The sequence below is a fragment of the Furipterus horrens genome, unplaced genomic scaffold (assembly GCF_987537825.1).
Source record: "Furipterus horrens unplaced genomic scaffold, mFurHor1.1.pri manual_scaffold_2, whole genome shotgun sequence".
Taxonomy (NCBI): Eukaryota; Metazoa; Chordata; class Mammalia; order Chiroptera; family Furipteridae; genus Furipterus; species Furipterus horrens.
In genome coordinates, this window is record NW_028327172.1 from 193891081 (window position 1) to 193915807 (window position 24727).

The 24727-nt window shown below is 37.9% G+C and overlaps 1 pseudogene; it reads right to left on the reverse strand.

Moving 5' to 3' along the window:
• Positions 1-24727, reverse strand: part of LOC150020225 (WD repeat-containing protein 19-like) — a 63078-nt pseudogene that overhangs the window by 17701 nt on the left and 20650 nt on the right.

Below are 24727 nucleotides of genomic sequence, written 5' to 3' on the forward strand. Positions count from 1 at the left end.
CCTTGTAGGTAACTAACTTCTCTTGCTGCTTTAAGATTATGTCTTTATCTTTAACCTTTGGCATTTTAATTATGATGTGTCTTGGAGTGGGCCTATTTGCGTCCAACTTGTTTGGGACTCTCTGTGCTTCCTGGACTTGTGTCTATTTCCTTCACCAAGTTAGGGAAGTTTTCTTTCATTATTTTTTCAAATAGGTTTCTAATTTCTTGCTGTTTCTCTTCTCCTTCTGGCATCCCTTTGATGTGAATGTTGGTACACTTGAAGTTGTTCCAGAGGCTGCTTATATTATACTATCTTCATTTTTTAAGCTTCCTTTTTCTTCTTGCCATTCTGATGGGTTGTTTATTGCTTCCTTATGCTCCAAATCGCTGATTTGATTCTCAGCTTCACCACTCTACTCTTGATTCCCTGTAAATTCTTCTTTATTTCAGTTAGTGTAGCCTTTATTTCTGACTGGATCTTTTTTATGCTATTGACATTCTCACTAAGTTCCTTGAGCATCCTTATAACCAGTGTTTTGAACTCTGCATCTGTTAAGATTGCTTTTCTCCATTTTGTTTAGTTCTTTTTCTTGAGTTTTTTTCTGTTCTTTCATTTGGCCCATGTTTGTCTCCTCATTATGGCACCTTCCCTGTTTGTTTTTATGTCTTAGGTAGAGCTACTATGTCTCCCAGGCTTGAGTGGATTAATGTAGTAGGTGTTCTGTAGGGTCCAGTGGTACAGCCTTCCCTACTACCCATGCTGGATACTCCAGGTGTGCCCACTGTGTGGGCGGTGTACACCCTCCTCTTGTACTGAGCCTTGATTGCTGATGGCATGTCCAAGGTCAGCCCCCGCCTGTGTTCTGTCTGGGTTCACACAGCATTATCTATAAAGAGATCTGCAAATAGCTGCTATTTGTGCTGGGCTTGGAGTTGTAACCTCTGAACCAAGGCTGGCTACTGCTAGTGCCAGGACAGGGCAACTTAGAGAGAGTTAATGGGCTTGCTGAACCCAGATGCAGCCTGTTTGAGAGAATTTAGGAAAATCCAAAGCATGGGCCAAGACAAGCCATTCATATAGAAAAGTCACTGGAAACCGCTTGGATGGGCCTGAAAGCTGGTTGGGGCAGGGCATCAGCGACCACCAGGGTTCAGAAAAGCAACAATGGCATTTGCCAGCACTTCTGTCTGGGAGAAAGCTGCTCCCTGCCCCAGATCTCACCCTGATGCTAGACAATTCAGTTCCTCCCTGTATGTCATGGTGCCTTTCAATCTGCTGCCCTGGCACTGGAGCACAGAGGGAGTTAGTCCCAGTAAGTCTGTGTCTGGGCCCTTTAAGAGGAATTGCCTGGGATTCCAGAAGTTTCTTGTTTTCACAGTCTCAATCCTGCTGGTTTTTACAGCTAGATGTTATGGACACTTATCTTCCTGGCACTGGAATCCTGGGCTGGGAGCTCTTGTGTGGGGCTTGGACCCCTTGCTCCTGAGATCCCTGGGTGTGGGACCAGTCCCTTCAATGTCTCCGCCCTTCCTAATAGTCTTGATTTGGTTTTTTCTTTAATTCTGCAGTGGTAGCATTTCTATTCAGCTGCTTTTCTGACAGTTCTGAATGATGGTTGTTCTATAGTTTAGTTTTAATTTTGATGTGGTTGTGTGAGGAAGTGAGCTGTGTTTACCTACACTGCCACCTTGATCAGAAGTACCCTCACTTTTCATGGTAACATACTTAGGTGATTTTTTAAATTGACTATTAAAAAAATTGTATTACTTTTGTGCTGAAATGCTAGATATAGCCCTGGCTGGTGTGGCTCAGTGGATTGAGCACTGGCCTGCAAACCAAAGTGTTGCCGGTTCAATTCTCAGTCAGGGCATATGCCTGGGTTATGGGCCAGGTCCCTAGTTGGGGGTGTGTGAGAGGGAACCACATACTGATGTTTCTCTCTCTCTTTCTTCCTCCTTTCCCCTCTCTAAAAAGAAATAAATACAATCTTAAAAAAAAAAAGAAGCTAGATATAAAACAGGAAAAAACAATTTCAATCTTTACATCACCTAAAATAAAAACATCAATTTTTATTGCAAGATCCAGCTTCTTGAGCTAAAATTCTGGGATGGGAAAATGAGTTGGAGCAGTGGGTAAAGTTCATGCTTACCAGGTTCATCTTAAAAGAGACAGCATGAGAGATGGAATGGCAGAACTTTTATGGCCTGAGAATTCACTTTCAAAGCGCTTACTGAAGTTTTTTAAGACTAAAAGGAAAAACCTTATGAAAACATAGCCTGTAAGTGGAAAGAGATACAAATCTTACTTCCAACCTAAATAAGAAGCTCATGTTTAGGATGCAATGGAAAACATCTTTTTCAAACTCATAAAATTTAGTCATCTTCAGTTTTTAAGAATTTAAAATGATTTAACTGTTTCCTTGCAAAACTGTTAATAAACTGAAAAAAGGCTTACCTGCTAAATATTAAGTATAATTCAAATAAGATCATGTTTTAAATGAAATTAATAACAAGTCCAAAGATAATAATGCATATCTTATCATTCTTCAAGGTTACCTTATTATCACCTGTTATTCCTTTCTCATAATGAGCCAAAGCATTTACATAATCACCCCTGAAAGAAAAATCAGAGTTTTAATACATATTCAAGTATGTTATTTACATAAATGAGATTTATAAGATAATCTTTGTCATTCTATGATTATAATCTGTGCGTCAATGCACTCAAAGTCTATATGAAAATAAAATGGAATTATATAAAAGTTTTTTTAAATCAAATATTAGAACAATGTTTTCTTTGTTCATAAAATAATATTTTCCCAGATTTAGAATTTTTGAAATTAAAATGTATCTTATAATAAATGTCAAAAGAAATTGTCTAGTTGTGATGTAGTTATCTCACGTAGGTGTGAGAACATATATTTGCAAATATTGGGTTGGCCAAAAAGTCCATTTAGTTTTTATGTAAAATAAAAGACCCCTTTTTCATTTTCACCAATAACTTCAGTGACTGGGATATTTTGAGTATGTCGGCTATCTCCTTCATGGTATGTGTTGATTGTTCTCAATGTCTCAATTTGATTGCTAGCAACTTCAACTGGTCTACTTGACTGTGGAGCAGCGACCAATGAGAAAGCTCCAGCACGAAACTTCACAAACCACTTCTCACATGTTCGATCAGTAACAGCACCTTCTCCATACACTGCACAAATCGTTTTTTGCATTTCAGTTGCATTTTGACCTTTCTTGAACAAAGCATAATTGCTGAAACTGTTGAGCATTTTCTTCCATCTTCAATATTAAAATGGCTACACGAACATTAATCAATTTTGATGTTTTTTTTAAAAAATGCACGCTGATATGACAGCTGTCACAATACAATCTAACAAAATTTTTCGAATGAAATGAAAGACAACTAAGCGATACTAGAGCTATATTATAAAACAAACAAACAAATTTTTTGGCCAACCCAATAAATAATTCATTTATTGCCTCTATAGTTATTTGCATTAGTAATATTAACTATGGCTCAGTGTGAATTAAAAGTGGGTCTTGAGTGTTTGCAAAATTACACATTTATTCAGCATTAAAATAAAAATGTATAGACTGGCAATTAAGACTATTGATAATTAAGACTGATTAGCAATTAAGTGCACTGGAAAATTCTAAATCTCTCAGAATAGATTATGTCTTTTCCAAAGGAAGAAAAATTTTGTGAAGTCTATTCATGAACCATGAATGATTATTACTCAGGCAGTGACATTAGCCTGTGGAAAGCTTCTGGCTTCATTTTTAACATTAACTGTTCAATTTTATCCAAATGCAATTCAATTTAAAACAGAAAAAATACAAATTTAAGCAAATAAAGTTGTAGACCATCGTTGTATTTTTCACTATGTCTTGAAATTACACTATAAATACTCCAAGTATTCAAAGAGGTCAAGATCATGAGCATAGGTTATGAAAAGCAATATGTCACCCTGATAATACGTATAACTGTTGTTGGCCAAATGTGATTCAAAACAACATTTAGACTATAAATGTAGAAAAGGCTTAGACCTCCACTTAGAATTTGATGCTAAAATTGAAAGTGGATAAATGCATGGATAAGACATCATTTGTTAGAAAAATATTTTTGTTTGCATAATTAATCTCTTTCCACTTGAAAAGAATTATTAAATCAATGGAGGGCCTTATAACAAATGGAATTTTAGAACTGAAGATATACAGTAATTATTTCAGTAATCAGTAATTCAGCAATTAGATACCAGTTGGAACATATAAAGATGAGGACTTACGTGAATTCAAGCTGAACAGCATATTCTTTTGATATAAATGGTATCTGGTCTGGGGCTAAGCGCTTCGCCAGCTGCAGAGCACTGTCCCAGTGCTGCAAATCCTTTCTCATCTATTAAGAGAAAGAAACCAGCCAATTATTTTGCAGTCTACCACATAGCGGTAGTTTTTAATAAAAGTAATACAAAAACTTTTTGTCTAAAAGATGAAACTTGATCTTTGCAAAGATAACACATTACTATAGTGGGCAGTGATTGAACCTCCAGGGGGTAGAAATTGATTTTGAGGGGGAGAAAAAAAAACATCTTAGTTCTTATTACAACGGTTTGTGGCCCACCCAAACTCAATTCTACCCAACTAAGTCTTATTTAGTATTTAATTTTTCTCAATAGGAAAAATTTAATTGAAACAAAATTAATTAAAATTAATTCAATCAACCAATTGTTCATTTTCTTCCTTAGTGAGGAGATAATTTAAAAAGTTGAGAAATACTTTACTACAGGAATTGAAGTTGTTTTCAGAGAAAATCTGAAGCTATATCACAACATGAATAACAGCAAATATAAATAACATGTGAATGTGTCTTTCTCCCTGGCTCCTGGGGTCCTTTGTATCTTGTACGCAATCCCAAATATAAACTAATCAAGAATTTCTTAGAGTTTATTCCTTGGTTTTATTCACATTTTGTAAAGAATTAATAATAGCTAAGATTTTTCAAGTGCTATTTTCTGCCAGGTAATGTTCTAGGGCATTAGCTTATTTACTTTTCACAACTAGGCATTTTGCAATGAACCATTCTTGTGCTCATTTTAGAGATCCAGAAACCGAGGCAAAAGGGGCTTAGTTTTATACACAAAGTCACACTGTTAGTGTGTGGCAGAGCAGGGCAGTAGGGCTTTGCCTCTGACTTCTTTCCCTGGCTAACCCGCCTGCTTTCAGAGTGAGGTTCAAGGAACGACAAGGTACAATCCCCTCTCTCCATTGTAAAGCCATCACCCCAAATGCTTTACAAATCTTGTATCACATGACAAGTGTCCATAGCTAAATGCTGAAGAACTAAGATGATGTCTTTGCCCTCACTCCTTGCAGCCATATTCCTACTTCAGTGCGTACCAATCCAAGCTCTGAAAATTTTTCAGGGTCTCTCTAACTACCTCAAATAATATAATATTGTAAAATTATCTAAATTCTTTTCTTAAGACAAAATTAATTTGGTTCACTTAAAAATTAAAAAATAAAAATTTGCTGTAGAACAATTTGAAAAAGGTGAAGTTAGTAGCAAATATGTCTTCAAAACTACCTCCTCTACGTGGCTGTGGAAATGCTGGTTTGAGGTGGAATAACGTTAATGACAGCAGTTACCACTTTTGTCTTTTCTACTGATGAGGCACAGTTCCAAAATATCTAATCTCATTTAAAAATCTTTACAATAACCCTGTGAGCTAGCCCTGACTTGTGGCTCAGTTGATTGGAGGTTGCCCATTCGATTCCCGGTCAGGGCACAGGCCTGAGTTGCAGGTTCGGCCCCTGGTCAGGTGCTTACGATAGGCAACTGACTGATGTTTCTCTCTCAGGCCAATGTTTCTCTCCTCTCTCTCCCTCCCTTCTGCTCTTCCTAAATATAAATAAAATCTTTGAAAAAACCCTGCAGGCTAGAGAGTGTTATCCCTACTTTAAAGAGATGAGACCTAGGGCACGGGAAGATGAAATAACTTGTCTAAGTTTACGCAGAGCCAGGATTTGAACGCAGACATTTCTGGCTCTGAAGTCCACACAGCCACTTCTCTCTTCTTCCTTGTGCTGAACTAGGTTGTTCATTCTGTTCTAGTCCTTCCGCTGCTATGCTCACCTCTGGGAAACCAGTGATGATGCATTAGTCTGTAGCCCACCTTTGAATGCAGAGGAGAATTTCATACAACAAGTAAAAGATAAATGCGTATCAGTTTTCCCATTTGGAAAAGAGAGAAAATAAAAAGTACTACCTCATAAGATTGTTGTGAGGGCTAAATGAATTATAATATGTCAGGTGCTTAGAAAAGTACCTGGCATGTGTGAGCACTCAATAAATGGCGGCTGTTTTTATTTGTATGCATCTTGGTAAGTTATAGAATCTGTTCTCTTTGGACACATTTAGACTTTAAGTTATTTGGTAGTTACAATACCATGCCTTTTATGGCTCCACAGAATGCAGAATGAAAAAAAAAATTGAAGTTAATGAGTACTCAGGGGTTCTTAAAGCTGGAGTCTAAATTCTAGGAGGGGCAAGGCATGTGGTATCTGGTGCGAGAAATTTCAACCATGTGAAAGGGGAGACCCTCCTTTCCTTTCTTTCCTCCCCGCCTCGTGGGCTGCCATACCTCCAGAGCGGCGACAGGACAGCTGGAGGCGAGGTACAGGTCCTGAGCCAGGTTGAAATCCTTAGTGAACATGGCAAGATGTCCTGCCAAAAGATTGTAGTCCTCTATTCCCTAAAAATAAAAGCAGTTGTAATGAGAATATAAGGGTTTAATTTTTTTTTTTTTTTTTTTTAAGATTTTGCTTAGTAAGAAGTGGTAATGTTGTAGCAATTAACTTGTTTATGAGTTCTGGAAGATTAACTACAGAAATTTACAATGTATGAATAAATACCATTTAAAACCTAACCTGATTATTCTCACCAGATGCTGTTTACCTTTATTTCTTCCAAGGACATCACCATGCCGGCATTTCCAATTGTCCGATAAACGCGGATCGCAAACTCCACTTCCATGTGGTGGAGACAGGCCAGGGCCAACTCATTCCAGGCAGCATGATCGCTCAGGGTCCGGCATATCTCCCATGCATCAGAAAACCTAGAATTGGAGTATGTAAGTTTTATCAGGAAGCTCTGTGTGCCCCCTAGTAGACAATTTTCAGATTATACATCATTTAAATGTCATGCCCTAGGTAAATTTTATAAAACATTTCATAGTCTGTAATCATTTCCAAGTTATGAAAAATTACATAAACTTTTCTTCCTTTTGTTGTACCAATGATTTTTCTTGAATTTCTTTTATTAATCTAAATCTACTCTGAGTAACCACCTTCCCCCATTAACAACTAATTCTGTTTATTTTTGGTTTATTTCATACACAAATGAAAATTAGTTTTGTTCTCACATAAGTCTAGTAAAATTAGTACTCTAGTCCTATAAATTTGGGAGTTTAAAACAGGGGTCAGCAAACTATGGCCCACAGGCCAAGTCCAGTGAGCTGCCTGTGAGTGAGAATAGTTTGAGTGGAACGCAGCTACTCATCAGCCCGCCCGTTATGGATTGTCTCAGCAATTCTCCTGCGACAACAGTAGACTTAAGTAGTTGTGACAGAGACCCTACGGCCTTAGAGCATGAAATACATACCATTTAGCCCATAACAGAAAATGTTTGCTGACCATAAATGCCAATTAAACTTTTTATGGAACCTTTACATTAATGAATACATCATATTACACCTACTCATCTATTCACCTCTGGATTTTTCCTTCTAACTCACATTTATTGAACACCTATTATGTGCCAGGAACTGTGCTTGGAACCAAGATACAAAGATCAAACACACTGTCCTTCAGGTGTTGTAACTGGGGAAGGTGGAAGAAACAGATAAGTAAACAGATGACTGTAACATAGCACAATAGAAGTAACTGAGTGCTTACAATTTGTGAGTCTTTGTGCTAAGTACTATGTATAAATTCTCTCACTGGATTACCCTGACAACCCTACCCACTAGTATTATTATTTCTCCTTTATAGGTGAGGAAAGTGAGGATCTGAGGCCTTAAAAGACTAGCCCAAGTCACACAGTGGTAAATGATGAAGTTCTCTAAACCACTATGTACTTGTATATTGCACCCTGGCTCTGAGACAACACATCAGACTGCCAGTGGTTGGGGGGCTTCAGGGAAGGCTTCCTGGAGTAGGAGAGGGTCCCAGTGAATAGTGAGGAATGAAGAGTTACTACATATAGAGAGGGAAGAGCATTCCAGGAAGAGAGAGCATGTGTCAAGGCAAAGAATGAAAAATACTGGATTCAAGCGCCCGTGTAAGAGGGAGGAAGAAGAGGAGTGTGGAAGGCTGAGGCTGGCATTAAACCATCAAGAGCCTCGTATGTCATGCCGAGGTCCCCAAGGGGTAGGGATTTCTTCCTAAAGGCAATGGGAAGTCACTGAAAGATCTTCAGCCCAGAAATGAGAAGGTCAGGCTCCCATTTCCAAGTGTGTGAAGAATAGGTGAGACTGTAAGGAGGCTATCAGCCGAGAGAGCAGTCAGAAAGTAGTGACATTATAACACAGGACATTATTCCGAGTGAGGGACTGAGTTAAGACTGGGGAACATGGAGGGAGAAAAGGATCTGTGTGTGTGTGTGTGTGTGTGTAGATATGTGTGTTAGGACATGTGCATGTATGATTAGAATGGTAGAGAAAAGGGGGTTGGGGAAGACAACCAGTTGTCTTAAACAGGGCAAGTATGAGGAGCTACATATGACTAGTATGAAGTGGTAAACGCAGGTTTAAGTTGAAGATGCACATTTCGGAATCAGCCTTGTACAGATGGTATTGAAGTCATGCAAGCAGAGGAGATTCATGCAGGAAAAATAATTCAAGTGAGAAAAGAAGGAAGCTCATGGGACCCTCCCTGAGGAATGGCAACCTTTAAGAGATGGTCAGAAGAATGACAATCACAAAGAAATTCATAGTGGCCCTAAGATGTAAGAGAAAAAAGCAGGAAGAAGACATCTCAAGCAAGGCAACATCAAACTTTATTATAATGAAATGAAGATATTGCTGAAATAACTGTTTTTATTAGAATTTCACAATAACTGCACCATCTGGGCGATTAGAAACCTTTTGGTTCTGAAGGGTTTTTCTCGGACTAAAGTCCCGATACTACACTATGACTTTCTTTAGAATTCATGCATGTTCTCATATTCATTATCTTATCTCAGCCTCGCAATAATCTTGCGAAGTAAATGAGGTAAATACTATTATCTCCATCTATTTTAATAGGGGTTGACCTTTAAAATCACAGAAGCAAATGAGCTGCATGAGAAGCATTTAAAACCCTACCTTTTCAGCAATAAAGTCTGTGTCAGCATTTGCCTCAGTTCATTAGGCCCCACATCTTTCAAACTGTCGAGAAAGCTGTGAGTGCCAAGGTAGATGTTGTTAACTTTCCCACTCTGTGTCTGGCAGGTCAGCTCTCCGTTATATAACAGCAGAGGCTTATGAGAGAAGGGAACTTTCGTGCCACCAGCGAAAATGACCTTGGATCCTATATTACAAAGAAAGGTATTTTAATGCTGAAAGGTAATCCTCAACACAAACAACAGAAAGGGATGTTTTAATTTCATTGCAATGGAAATTTATTTATCAACAAATGTACAAAAGAAGTGATTAAGTACCTTGTATAGTGTCCTTGTGAAAGACGTAAGTGTATACCTTATCATCATCATAAGCAATAAATACACCTTTATCGAATGGCCAGTTTTCCCAAAGAACACCTTTAATGGCTGGTGAAAAATCTGGAATCTCATATGTAGCATCATTAACCTATAAAATAGGATTTAAAGATTTGCCCCAAGTCTGTACATAAATCATTATCATTTGTCATGGTAGGAGCCTATTTGTAGCCTTAGCTGGCGACCCATATTCAACCCAACAACACTCAACCATAACAGGAAGGAAAATTTCTTTTCCCGTTCTTATACTAGGTCTGGCTTGAAAAAAGAGTTCTATGGAACATCAAGGGTTTCATCTAAAATTTGGTGAATTTGCAGGAAAAACTACAAGTCTGGACACAAAGCTTCAAGTTAAGGGGAAAAAAAAGGCTGAAGCTGCTTAATATGTCATAAAATTAAACTATGAATACCTGTGTTTAGAAATTTTTCAGTACTGGGCATAGAAATGCTCCAACTAGAGAAGAAACAGAAATTAACTCATATATGATTTCAAATTTAAATCAATTCCCCTGGCTTTGTCTTATTTAAAAAAATTTCTCTACAAAGTACTCTGACATAAAATGTACTGCTATAATAATATAAGCTATTAAAAAAAAAATCAATCCACCTATTCCTGTGAACTCAGGCAGGTAGGCTAATAAATATGCTGAATGTGGAGATGAGAAATGCCTGCTTCCTCCTTAATCTAGCTTCCTCTAAAATTAAGAATAAAATGTAAAATTCCTGCAAATGATAACTAATACTACAGAGTGGTGCCGTCCGGTGCAGTAGGCACTGTTTGAAATCCACAGGTGGCTACTGGGCTACTGAGCATTGAGAGGTGTCCAGTCCGAATTGAGATGTGTGCAGGTGTAAATGACACATTGGATTGCACCTAGTATCAAAAAAAAAGTGTAAAAGTCTCATTGATAATTTTTTATATTGATTACATACTGAAATGATAATATTGAATTAAATGTATTATTAAAATTAATTTTACCTGTTTCTTTTTAACTTTAAAAAAATGTAGCTGGTGGACAATTAAAAATTATGTAGTGGTTCAAATTATATTTCCATTGGATAGTGCTGCTTACCAGGAATTGTACCAATTACTTATATAGGTAACCTTTGATTCTAACCTCACAGTCTGTAAGACAGACACTATATTGTTATGCTCATGATGAAGAAACTGAGGCACAGAGAAATTTCCCCTAAGTCACACAGCTAGTAAGCTGAAGAGCCAGGATTTGCAGTCAGGCAGTGTGGCTCCCGTGTTTGATTCTAAGCACGAGTTTAGACTGACTTTCAGTTTGTAAGGACCGCACACCAGTGCCAGTGGGCTGGTGGTAGAATTGTTTTTTTTAAGGGTAACCATTTGTTGAGTGCTTATTCTGTGTACTAACAGCTTTATGTGCATCATCCATTTGATTTTTATACAACAACCTACAAAGTAGGTACTAGAACTGAGTTCATTTTATAGATGGGAAAACTGGGATGCCAATCAAAGTGAGAGCTCAGGAGGAAGCCACTCTGGGCTCATACCAATGATGTCATTGGTTGGCTATGTGATCTTGGACAGGTTATCATCTTTTCTATGCCTTAGTTTCTTCACCTATAAAATGGCAATAATACGAGTATTTTTCTCTAGGGATTGCTATAAGGATTGAAAGAAATCCCTGCTATATGTAAAGAGTACTCAGTACAGAAATATTAGTTGTTATTATTATTAATCTTAAATTAAGGTCTGTGTTTAACTACCGCACTCTACTGCCTCTCTCAAGGGCAACATGTTTATAAGCTTTATAGAATATATCTCAGTTCATCCTTCATGGGCATATAAGGAGTGACGGGTATACAGATTGTTTTATTAGGGCATGTGTAAGAAAAAAAGTCACCTCTCCCAGTTGTAATGTACAACACGAGTCACTTCCTTACTATCCACACAGTGAGGAATAGTAGGTTGAATAAATATATATGTGAAAGTAAATGTCAAATTTAAGAATTTTAAATAATAGTTGTAGTCTGAATAGTTATATATTTGCATATATGTACATCACAGGAGCGATGCTTCTCTCAAATTATTTGGTGTAGAAAATTAGGCTGCAATACTAGCACAGGATGACAGGGCGGGTGTTCAAGTCACTAAGCGTACAGCGCTCTGGTCAGGAGTCCAAGGGCCTTGGCGCGACTTCCTGCTGTGCCCGAGGCCATGGGGAAGGGTCTGCACCACAGCCCATCTTTCTCCTCCCTTCCAAGCTGGCCTCACTCATAGAAAAGGCTCCCCTGTGATATCTTGCCCAACCACATAAGAGTCTAACCTACCAATAAAATCTTAATTTGAATAAAAACAAACAACCATCTATCTACAGGTTGGGTGAGGGAGAGCCTACACTCTCATGGAGTCCTTCCCTGTGTGGACTTTGTTTTACCAGTGTGTTTTTTTCTTAATACCTAACTGAGTTGCAGGTTAGGTCTGGAAAAGGGGGTGGGGACGAGCAGCAACAAGTGAGATAATTCTGGACGTTGAGGGGTCTCAGGGGATAAAGAGGGCAGGGCTTTAACTAACATTCGCTACCTGTTCCTGATGATATACTTGGGCGGAGCTCACACTAGCCTCTTTAACAGAAATTATCAAGGAAAAAGAAAAAGAAAGATGTAACAAGTTGCTTAGGCAGGCCTTACCCTTCGCCCTTTCTCTAGCAGTCAGACTGCAGTGCTGACTAACTCCCGTCAGATACTGATTGACCTCCAGCCCTTCTGTGTAACCTAAGCAGCGGTTTCCACCTGCGGTGACCCCACTGGGGAAACAAGGCAGCTCTGCCCCCTCACACCCTGTTACAGGAAGGACAGCTGCACGAGAGTGAGCTGCCTTACTGCACAGAGGGAACTCAAGGTTATCTTTACGTTTATATCATTTTTCCTCATTGGTGGGGTGACTGGGAGAGAGGCATTGAGTTGAGTAAGAGCTAGCACATTAAAAAGTTTGCATAAATAATCAAGTCACTCCTGTGGAAACCTGTTACATCTGTCAAAGAAAGAAAGAAAAGGAAAAATGAAGGGAAGAGGAAGGAAAAAAGAAAGGAAGGGAGGGAGAGAGAGAGAGGGAAAGAAAGGAAGGAAGTCTTAGTATCTAGGGAGGTGCATAACAAGGCAAAAGCTGTCTTCATGGAAATGTGTCTTCTCTAAGGTGAAGCACAGACACTTGGGGACCAGCGGCTCAGGGCGGCCAAGAGCAGCTGTAGGTCCTGTGAACTGTGACCAAGAACATACCAAATCATTCACTGGATACCAGAAATAAATAAAACTCCAAGTATAGTAAATGATGTAAAAACACATTTTCTAAATCTGTTTTCAAAATGTTAAAGATGTGTAAAATTAAGAGTAACTAAAATGGGTCTATCTGTTTTTAATCCTCTAATACAAAAATACACTTTCTTTATATTCAGGATCTTTAAGGGAAGAAGAAAAGCAATCGAGGTGGGGGAAAGGGACAGGGTGTCATCCCAGCCCTCTGAAGCGTACTGCATACCTGGAGAGAAAAGCCATGTACGTGATGATACACTGTAATATTGTAATAAATAAGGTTAAGAGTGGTACAGAAGGTAACTGTTTTTCCCCAAAAAAATCTCTGGGGCTGGTTGCAGTAAATAAGGTTAAAAGTGAAACAGAATATAACTGTTTTATTCCCCTAAAAAAAAAAAAGTCTCTGGGGCTGATACTATGAAAAATGAAAGAAAAATGGAAAAAAGTTTTCTCGATGTAAATAGTCATGAAATAGATCACAAACATCATAACAAAGTGCTATAATCATTGGCTCTGTTTACAAGAAAGTAAGTTTATGTATAAAACATTTTAAAAATACTTTTCTTCGTATGTTGCATTTTTTAAAAACATGCATTCAAACTTTTCTAGACTTACTGGACAATAGACAAATCCATCACTTTTTTCATCAATGAAAACTAATCTGGTCCCATTTGGGTCAGGAAAAATCTTTTTCACACCAACAGGATGTCGATAATCATTAACGAATTGCCAGTCTTCAATGTAGAAATACTGAATGACGCCAGTCTAAAAAAAAGTCCAGTCAGAGAAACACAGGTTGTCAAGAAAACAATGACTTTCAGCAATTTAAGTTAAACATACTTTCTACTTTAAAGAGAAAAAAAAATCATATTTTTGATGAAGGAAGAGTCTAAGAACAACGTTTACTATATTTGCAAGGTAGAGGCAGAAGAAAATAAATGAGAAGTACATGTGATTCAACAGTCTATCAATTCTCATATTCTTAGTGATATTAAAGCTTGATTTTCAGATTTTCCAGTTGAATTAAAGAAACACCGTTATTGTTTAAGAGTAAACATATTATTTTAAATATTTTTGTTATTAATTTACAAATTAGAAAATTAAGTTTAAAATAAAAAGAAACCAAAAACCCACCTGATACAATCAATTGTATTTCTATAGATTAACAATGAACATGTAGACAACAAAATTTTAAAATATGATACCACTTATAATCACTTAAAAAATGAAATACCTCAGTGTAAGTTTAACAGAACATGCACAGGACTTGTATGCTAACAACTACAAATACCAATGCAAAAATCAAAGAGGCTCAGAATAAAAGGGGAGGTATACTGTGTTCATGGATTGGCATCACAGTAAACATGCTAATTCTCCCCAACTGATATACAGGTCTAACTTGATTCCAATAAAAATCTAAACATGATTTTTTGTAGATACAGACAAGGTTACTTTAAAATTCATATGGGATGGCAAAGAACCTGAACAGCTAAAACTATTTTGAAAAAAAAAATAAAGTGGGAAAATTAGTCTATTCAATTTTAAGACTTTTTTTTTCCTAATAACTACAGTAATCAAGACTGCATAGTACTGGTGGAGGATCAGACACACAGATCATTGAAACAGAAAAGAAAAACCAGAGATAGACCTATATAGGTATGTCTAACTAATTATTTTTTTTGTTTTAAGACTCCTTCACTTTTGTTTTTTAATATTAGCCTATTGAGAATAACTCACATACCATATAAGTCACCCACTTAAAATGTACAAGTCCCTGGTTTTTAGCATATTCACATAGTTGTACAACACTCGGCAATTTATAATATTTCATCACCTCAAAAAGAAACCCTATTTAGTAATGAATCCCCATTTTCCCCAATCTCCCCAGCCTGTCTCTTTAGATTTGCCTATTCTGGACATTTTATATAAATGGAATCATACAATATGTGGTCTTCTGTGACTGCCTTCTTTTATTTAATATAATGGAGAATATATAAAGAACTCTCAAAGCTCAATAATAAGAAAATAAACCAATTAAGAAATAATAAAAAAATCTGAACACTTCACTAAAGATATTCAGATAGCAAATAAGCACAGAGATGCCTCTACATCATTAGTCCATTAGTGAAATGCAAATTAAAATCACAATGAGATATCACTACACACTCATTAGAGTAGCCGTTTGTGAGGATATAGAGGAACTGGAACCCTTATACAGTGTTGACAGGAATGTAAAACGGTACGACCAAGTGAGAGAGCAGGTTGTCAATTTCTCAAAAGGTTAAACATACACATGCCATATCATGTAGTCATTCCACTTCTAGGTATTCTTATCTAAGATAGAAGAAAGCATATGGCCACACAAAAGCTTAAACACAAATAATTATAGCAGCTTTATTTGTAAATATCCCAAACTGGAAAGAATTCCAATGTCCATCTATCGATTCATGGAGGAGCAAATTATGATATATGAAGACTAGACTATGTAATATTATTCAGCAAGAAAAAAGACTGAACTGCTGACACACACCACCACAACACGGATGAATCTCAAAATAATTACACGAAAGCCAGACACAAAGGGGTGCCTAATATACGATTCCATTTACATAAAACTCTAGAATTAACAGTGACAGAAACCCCTCAGTGTGGGGGCACAGGAAGGAGGGATGGTAAAAGGGCATGAGAAAACTTTGGGAGGTGACAAATATGTTCACTATTTTGACTGAGTTGATGGTGTTTCACAGGTGTATACCTATGTCAAAACTTATCAAATTGTAAACTTTAAATTGTGTAGTTTATTGTATATCAATTATACTTCAATAAAGCTGCTAAAACCCCCAGTATTTTCAGAAGCACGTAAGAATGAGATACAGCATATGAAACAAAATTTTTGTCACTCTGTGTGGTGACGGATGTTAACTAGACTTACTGTGGTGATCATTTCGTAATACGTACAAATATCAAATCATGATGCTGTGCACCTGAAACTAACATAATGCTATGCCAATTATATTTCAATTTTAAAAAATGAATGAGACAGATAAACACTGCTTTATTGATAGACTACGACACTTTGTGTTCTTACTTCAAAATGCCATGTGGCGTAGTGGAAAAAGCAGATTTCCCATCAGGAAATCTTGCTTGTTCAAGTTCCACCTGTGCCACAAACTTACTATCCTCTCAATCTTCAGTGTGCTTATCTCTAAAACTTCCCTGCTCGTTTTATGGAGTTAATGAGATAAGTGAGATCAGGCTTTATAATGTCAGGTGTCACACAAATGTATTTAATATTATCGACCATATCCCTCACTACTTCACCTGATACCCCAGACCTCCCCTACTGGTGTAAATTAGCACAAAGACGGATTATTTCAGGTCAAACTTCAACTTATAAATCCTCTCTTATGGCAAGAAGCCTGTTTTAAACATACTCTTTTTTAAAAAACCATTTAATGGGAGAAAATGGAATGTTTAAAATGGTGAAAGTTGTTTTTATAACGTGGAAAATGATAGCTTTCCTACCAACTTGACTGAATTTAGAGACTGAACGACATAACAGGTAGGATGAGCTTTTAGAAAATCTTTGAGAACTTGTTACAAATATCAGATACTATTACTGTAACTATGCTTTATGTCCATGCGGCTCACGTAATATTTAGAGGGTTAGGGTATTGGTGGGTCAAGGACCACCAGACTGAAGGAGTGGGATTCTCAATATTCTATTAACTTTAATACTTATTAAATGCCTACTGAATCTAGATCTGAAGTTGAATGAGGTGTCTTATATTCATCATCAGATTAAGTCATTAAAGCATCTACACAAGGAAAATGAGGCTCGGAGAGATTATGCAGCAACGAGCAAGTAAAAGACCTGATGTTTAAACCCAGATTTTCTAGACTCCAATGTTTGCCCTTTTTATTATGGTCTCAAAATTGCTTATAAACACAAAAGCACTCAATACTAGCAAATCATGCCACCTATGTGCGCTACACATATTTATTTGTAATAGTTATGTTTTCATATACTATGTGATACACATTTATATACATATGTGAGAAATGTTGTTACAAAGTAAAAATTAGAAATTGCCCTCCATTGTAAAGAGGACAGTACGTACATCTGTGCCGTAGACGAGGAAATCACTAGTTAAGGCGTGACATAAAATACGGCACTTATCATCCACTGCTGGGAACAGTCGAGTCTCACGTTCTTCTTGAGTATCCAAGAGTTCATTTTCTATCTAAAACAAAGGATAACAGTGGCTCATAGATTAATTTGAGTAAACCTAGTCTGCAATGTCTAGTGGGTAGGCGAGGATCTTTTCCTTTAGCTCCATGAAACCAGACTCACCAGACTGCCAGAGACCAGTTTACACAGAAAGATATCAGACAGGATCCACAGCTTGTGAGCAGGGTAGCACTAGACATCCCTCTTTATTGGGAATAGTCTTCACGGGCTCTGAAGCCGTCTAGAGACTAATCCCTTTGGCTTCCCAGAAGCAAAGAGCCAAGAAATAGATGTGGAACATGCCCTGGTTTAGAAGCCCTATCTTTCACGGCCAATATCTCTTGAACAACTCAAGAGGCATAGTTTCAGGGATCGCCACAAGCAACATGACCTAAGTGTATGAGTGAGTGCCTTCCAGGAAACCCAGATGTATTGCGTTCCCATCATTTTTTATAGTTTATTTATACTTTCTAGATACAGTTACAAACAAGGTCATTTTTACCTTGAGCAATGTTGTAAGTAGCACAGTTGATAAACTGTCAGGTTTCTTGGGAACAGAGTAAAGATTTTTGTTAATCCTTTATTCACACCTGGCTTTCTAGCCAGTCTGTACATGGTTGCTTTCTGACCAAAGTTCTTAATAATAAGAATGTTCATCATCATCATCATTAAGTTAACAGAGCAGGCCTGCAGGACATCAAAATTATACTGACCAAATGTAACTGAACTTTGCCTTCGAAAAGTGCGGCAGCGTAGTCTGAGTGAAGGCAAACACTCGCGACTGTCCCCAGGTATTCCACATCTTTCAATTTTTTAACACCTTTAACAATCAAAAAGAACAAATAGCACATTAAAATATGAATAAAATTATATAAATATTTGCAAATAATTTTAAATGGGCATCTTTGCAAGAATATTCTGAACCAAAATTTTTATTTCAGCCATCATAAAGAAAATCCTAGTTGCCATATAAATTTGCCTTCAGGAATTCCATGTTTCTCATGAAACAAAGTAATAGAAAATAAAGTCACATGCAAAACAACCAAATATTAAATCTTGGTGACAATAAGCTTGACCGTGTACTCTGTCTGAGAATAATGCTCAGGCTTGCTCTATTGCTGAGGGCTATCTGACCTCCCGTGGGGTAAGGAAGGGATGGGGGAGGGGAGGCAGAGGGGAAGAAAAAGCAAGGTTCCCTTCAGATGCTAATAGTCATTATTCAAACAATAAAATCGGGGAGGGAAACAGCTTTTATTAAATACCTACCGGACCAAGGAGTACATAAGAAAGTCACTGTGCAAAGGCAGAGCACAAATTTTAATTTTCCACACGACTCCTTACAAGTAGAAGAATCCTCCTTTTCCACATGAGTAACCCAAGACACAAAGGGGTTACAGAATTTGTCTAACTAAATGAGGCAGAAGGGAAATTTGAACCCAGAGCCTAATTCTAAAAACCATACTCTACCCCTTATACCAAGCTGTCTTCACTACTAAGATAAAGAACAAAACCTTTCCAAAAATTATGCAAAAACTTTAGAAGCTTCATAAAACTCTTTAAACTAAGAAAGACATGTCTGAAGGAAGAAAGTGGAAGACTTGGTCTTTAAAGACCCTCTGCTCACCTCCACAAGTTAGATCTTCTGCTTTTCCCCTAACGAAGCTATATTAACTTCCCCATTCCCCTGCAGTCAGAGGTTGCTTAAGGTTTAAACTGTGGAACTCAGGGAGACTTTGACCGGTTCCTGGGTCGATAACTTGTGACCTACTCCTCAAACAACAGTTTTGGGAAAACTATAGATAACATCTCAGTTCAATGTTTATCGTTCTTCACAGAAAGGAATAATAATTTACAAGCTTACTTTGCAAAAAAACAATGGAGACTCAACACCACCCCTGACGCTTGTGACCTGAATAGTGCCTTAGAATGTACTTGAAACCTTATCAAGAGACTGAAGACCTAAGGAATTTACCTTAACTCCCCCCCCCACTCCTCTTCTCCTGCTTAAAAATCCTTAACCTAGTCCAGCAGGTAAAATAGAGTTGAGGCATTGATAAGTCTTGCATCTTCTTGGTTGACGCCTTCTTGATCAATAAATCTTTCCTTACACCAAGCTGACATTTTGACTTTTGGTCTTTTGAAGTATATGGCACATGACCCAGAGTTTGAGAACAAGTGCTTCCCAAATAAGATAAGAAATTATATGCTAGGTAAGAAAACAACTGGATTTAGACTTGCCATTCTCTCCCAGGACATAAAACCAAGCTCGATTATTCATTCCCACAGCCAGGTGATAAAGTCCTACTGCTACAAAGGTGGGTTCCACGTCAACAGAAACTGTGATCGGCAGCTCCTATAATATAGAAAAGTTACTAGTAAACCAACTGCTAAAACGACTTTGAGTTTATTAATAAAATAAAAGTAACACAATTTTCATACTCCTTCAACAGGGTTGGCTACGGTGACTTCAAGAAGGGAGGTCAGGTACGCAACCCTTGTGCTGCAGGCATCCCCAAGTATGGGAAGCTTGGTCAGGAAGACGTGGAGGGAGCCCCTTTGGGTAGACAGTGCCAGCAACTGGCCATCATCTGTCCAGGACAAGGTACCCAACCCTGAAATAATTTACAAAACAAAGGATTATTAAAAAACAAATACACTGTTGCAGATAAACAAGCAAATTATTTTCCCTTATGCTACCAGAGGCATAAAAATCTCCAAAATTTTTTAAGTGTAAAGAGTCTTTATTTAGACTAGGAAATTCACCATGGGTTGACATATGAACATAAGCACTAATTTGTTCAATACTGACTTAAAGGGAATGTGTATCAGAACTTAGATTTTATCATTGTAATTGGGATAAAATTCACTATGTCTTTGGATCAAAGTGAACTTCTAGTCAAGGAGTATGACTCAACATAATTACTAAAATAAGGAGGCTATTTTAGGAAACTCTAGTGATGGGTGTTAATAGTATTCCTCCTACAAAAGATGTAAACCATACAATAACAAACACACTACTCTGTAATTGGGATGATAAAATGTCTACTTCAGAAAAATCAGTACCTTTAATTTCATCATCTAGGTTGATTATAGCATACATGTCTTTTAATTCTGCCAAGTCATGGATTTTAATGCTAAAAAACAAAAATAAAAAACAAAATTAAACATGAGCTTCAAGTAAAATTGTTTTTGTTCACAATTATAAGCTATACATACTTAATTTCTCTATTTATAATAAACATTTAGACTACCTTCAAGCAGAATATAGAAATTGCACATATAAGAACTCTCCCCTCTATATTGTAGTTCTTATATATTGCATCTTCATGCAATGAACACACTATCAGAGAATATTATAATTCTTCCTTTCAGTGGCCACATATACATTAAGGATCTCAAAACTTAAAAATAGCCCATTATATTTACCCAGGCTCTTTACCATTTCTATTGCTCTTTTTTGACAGAAGGAAATTTGAGAGCCTCAAATTCTGTCATCTGTTCTCTTCTGTCTAAAGAACTTTCTTCAGCAATTGTTTTAGAGCCGGTCTGCTAGCAATAAATTCTCTTCATCTGGGAATGTTTTTATTCCTTTATTACTGATGGATATTTTCACTCGATACAGAATTTCAGTTTATAGTTCTCTTCCTTTGGCACTTTAAGAATGTGACACTTCCTTCTGTCCTCTGTGGTTTAATATGAGAAATCCAGTCATTCAAAATGTTGCTCCCTGGCTGCTTTCAAGGCTTTTTCTTTGTCCTGGTTTTTAGCAGTTTGTTTATGATGTATCTGGGACCAGATTCCTTTTGGATTTATCGTTTTGGAGATTTTCTGAGCTTCTGTAATATGTAGGTTTATGTCTTTTGCCAAATGTGAAAAGTTTCCAGCCATTATTTCTAAGACTTTTATGACACAAACATTATACCTTTTGGCATTATTTCAGTCCCTGAGGCTCTGTTCATTTTTTTCCAATCTTTTTCTCTGTGTTGAGATTGAATATTTCTACTTGTCTATCTTCGAGCTCACTGACTCTCTACTCTGTGATCTCCATTCTGCTATTAATTGTATATTTCAGTTCTTAAATTTCCATTTGGTTCTTCTGTATAGGTTCTATTTCTTTTCTGAAACTGTTTCCATTTGTTTGGAGAATGCTAGTCTCTACCTCTAAAAGCATTTTTATAATAGCTGCCGTCTTTATCCTCTTGGCCTTGGCTTCTTTTGATTGCCTTTTCACAGTGAGTTGAAATTTTCCTGATTCTTTGTATGTCAAGTAATTTGGGTTATATTCTGGACATTTTGAATATTATGTTATGAGGCTGTCTGTCTTGCTTAAATCCCAAGGAGAAAGTTTATTATTATTAAAGCAGGCAATCAACCCAGATGGGTTAAGGCCGCAAATTTCAACCAGCCTTCTGTGGGTTATGGTTTCAATGTCAGTTCCATTTTCAAAGCCTTTGTGGTGGTATTTGGATGTGGCCCTATGTGGTCACTCAGTGGCCAGTATAGAACCTGGGCTATGACCTATCCCTTAGTTCAGTTCTCAAAGTCTTTGGTATGTGTTTAGGGTGAGATACATATACACAGCTTAGGGGTAAATCTGGGAGTTCATAAATACCTTTATAGGGCTACTTTCCAGAGCTCCTTTCTCTCTGGGATCTACCTGGTATTTTTCAGCTTCCTGGGGCTTCCCTTTTTGGTTCTCCAGCTGGAACCTGGGGCTCTAGTTACCATGTTTTGCCTTGTATTTCCCACAACTGCACCAGTGCCTGTGGCCAAGCATGGAGAGGACAGAGAGAAAACAAAGCAACAGGAGCTTGTCCTGCCTTTTGGGCACCATAGCTCCCCCAATTAGAGGAAGGTTACCCTCTATCTGAGTTTTAGGTGCCTGTGGGTCCTTGCAAACATTGCCATGGTTCCCGCTGCCATGGTGAGATTGCTTGGTTGCTAGGGCACGAGAGAACAAAGAACAAGAGAGAAAACTGATGGATCTCCCCACCTCTCTCTGAGTGTTAGGAGTTCTCTTTCCTGCCACTTGAGCCAGAACTAGAGAGGTTCTCTCAGAGCTCCTCTGTCTATGCTCTGGTGCACAGTTCTGGATTTCAGGCTGCCTTGAATCCTGAGACTGGGAGACAAATGGGAGACTCAACACTAGTTGTCGCACTTCAAATTCTGGTATTCTTAGTCATTCTGCCTGCTACTATTTACTTTTCAGAGTCCTTAAATAGCTGTTCTATGCATTCTGTACAGGTTTTATAGCTGTATTCAGTGAGAGACGGGGTGGAATATGCTTACTCCATTACCCAGGACTGCCTATTTTATTATTTTATTTTTAAGTATATTTTATTGATTATGTTATTACAGTTGTCCCAATTTCCCCCCTTGCCCACCTTCCACCCAGTAACCCCCTTTCCCTTCACCAATCCCCCCCACCCCTTAGTTGATGTCCATGGGTCATTCATATAAGTTTTTTGGCGTCTCCATTTCCTATGCTATTCTTAACATCCCCCTGTCTATTTTGTACCTACCAATTATGCTTCTTAATCCCTGCACCATTTCCATTTTCTCCCTTCCCCTGTGCCACTGATAATCCTCCAAATGATCTCCATACCTATGATTCTGTTCCTGTTCTGGTTGTTTGCCTACTTTATTTTTTTAAATTCAATAGTTGATAGTTGTGAATTTGTTGCCTTTTTAATGCTCATAGTTTTGATCTTCTTTTTCTTAAATAAGTCCCTTTGACATTTCATATAATAATGGCTTGGTGATGATAAACTTCTTTAGCTTTATCTTGTCCGGGAGGCACTTTATCAGTCCTTGCACTCTAAATGATAGCTTTGCTGGATAGAGTAATCTTGGTTGTAGATCCTTGCTTTTCATCACTTTGAATACTTTTTGCCAGTCCCTTCTTGCCTGCAGTTTCTTTTGAGAAATCAGCTGATAGTCTTATTGGAACTCCTTTGTAGGTAACTCTCTGTTTTTCTCTTGCTGCTCTTAAGATTCTCTCTTTATCTTCAGCCTTTGGCATTTTAGTTATGATGTGTCTTGGTGTGGTCCTCTTTGGGTCTAGATTGTTTGGGACTCTGTGCTTCCTGGACTTGTATGTCTATTTCCTTCGCCAAATTAGGGAAGTTTTCCTTCATTATTTTTTCAAATACGTTTTCAATTTCTTGCCCTTCCTCTTCTTCTGGCATCCCTATGATTCAGATGTTGGCACTTTTGAAGATGTCCCAGAGTCTTTTTGTACTATCCTTGTTTTTTTGAATTCTTGTTTCTTCTTGCTGTTCTGGTAGGAATGCTTATTTCTTCCTGTGTTCCAAATCATTGATTTGAATTCTGGCTTCCTTCCCTTCAGTGTTGGTTCCCTGTGTATTTTTCTTTATTTCACTTAGTGTGACCTTTATTTCTTCCTTTATGTTGTTACCGTACTCAGTGAGTTCTTTGTGCATCCTGATCACCAGTGTTTAAATTCTGCATATTATGGTTGGTTACCTCCATTTCATTCAGCTCTTTTTTTTAAGGGTTTTGTCCTGTTCTTTCATTTGGGCCATGTTTCTTTGTGTCCTCAACTTGGCAGCCTCCATGTGTTGTTTCTGTGTATTAGGTAGAGCTGCTTTGACTCCCTATAAAAGGCACTGGTATGATGTGTGGGGCAAAGCCAGGGTGGGGCAACTGTTTCATCACTTTGTGGCTCTGCATTGCAGGGAGGGCTCAGAGAGGGGACTGTGCTGCTGCTGGGCTACCTGGGTTTGCCCATTACTTGCCCCATTTCCGGTCACTTCACTCATTCCCCATATGTGACTGGCGCCCTTCCACATGTTGCCATGGTGTTGAATCCCAGAGTGGGTAGGCTCACATCCCTTTTAAGACAATGCAGGTCCTATAAGCAAAGTTTCCTGAAAATCCAGCAGTTTCTCCCACTGTCCCAACTCCCACTGGTTTTTACAGCTAGAGGTTATGAGGATTTATGTTCCAGGTGCTAGAACCCTGGGCTGTGCAGTCTGACCTGGGACTGAGATCACTCACTCCCAAGGTATTCAATTTTTATTCACCACACATGAATGTGGGGTCTCCCATGCCTGTTCTGCTGCTGCCACTGCCTCTCCATGCCACACTGCATCTCTTCGTCCTTCTGTCATGTTTCCACATCTCTGCCCTCCTACCCACTTGAATGAATGTGGCTTCTTTAAATCCTTGGTTGTCGGACTATACAGTTCAATTTTCTGAAAGTTTTGGGTGTTATTTGTTTTGAGATTTAGTTGTAATTCTTTTAGTGGTTGTACAAGGATGCAAGTGTGCCTACCTATGCCTCCATCTTGACTAGAAGTCACCTATTTTATTTTTATTTTTTTAAGTACATTTTATTATGTTGTTACAGTTGTTCCAATTTTTTACCCTTTGCTCCCCGCTGCCCAGTACCTCCCTTCCGTCTAGGAATCGCACCCCCCTTAGTCTTATAGACACCCCTTTGTA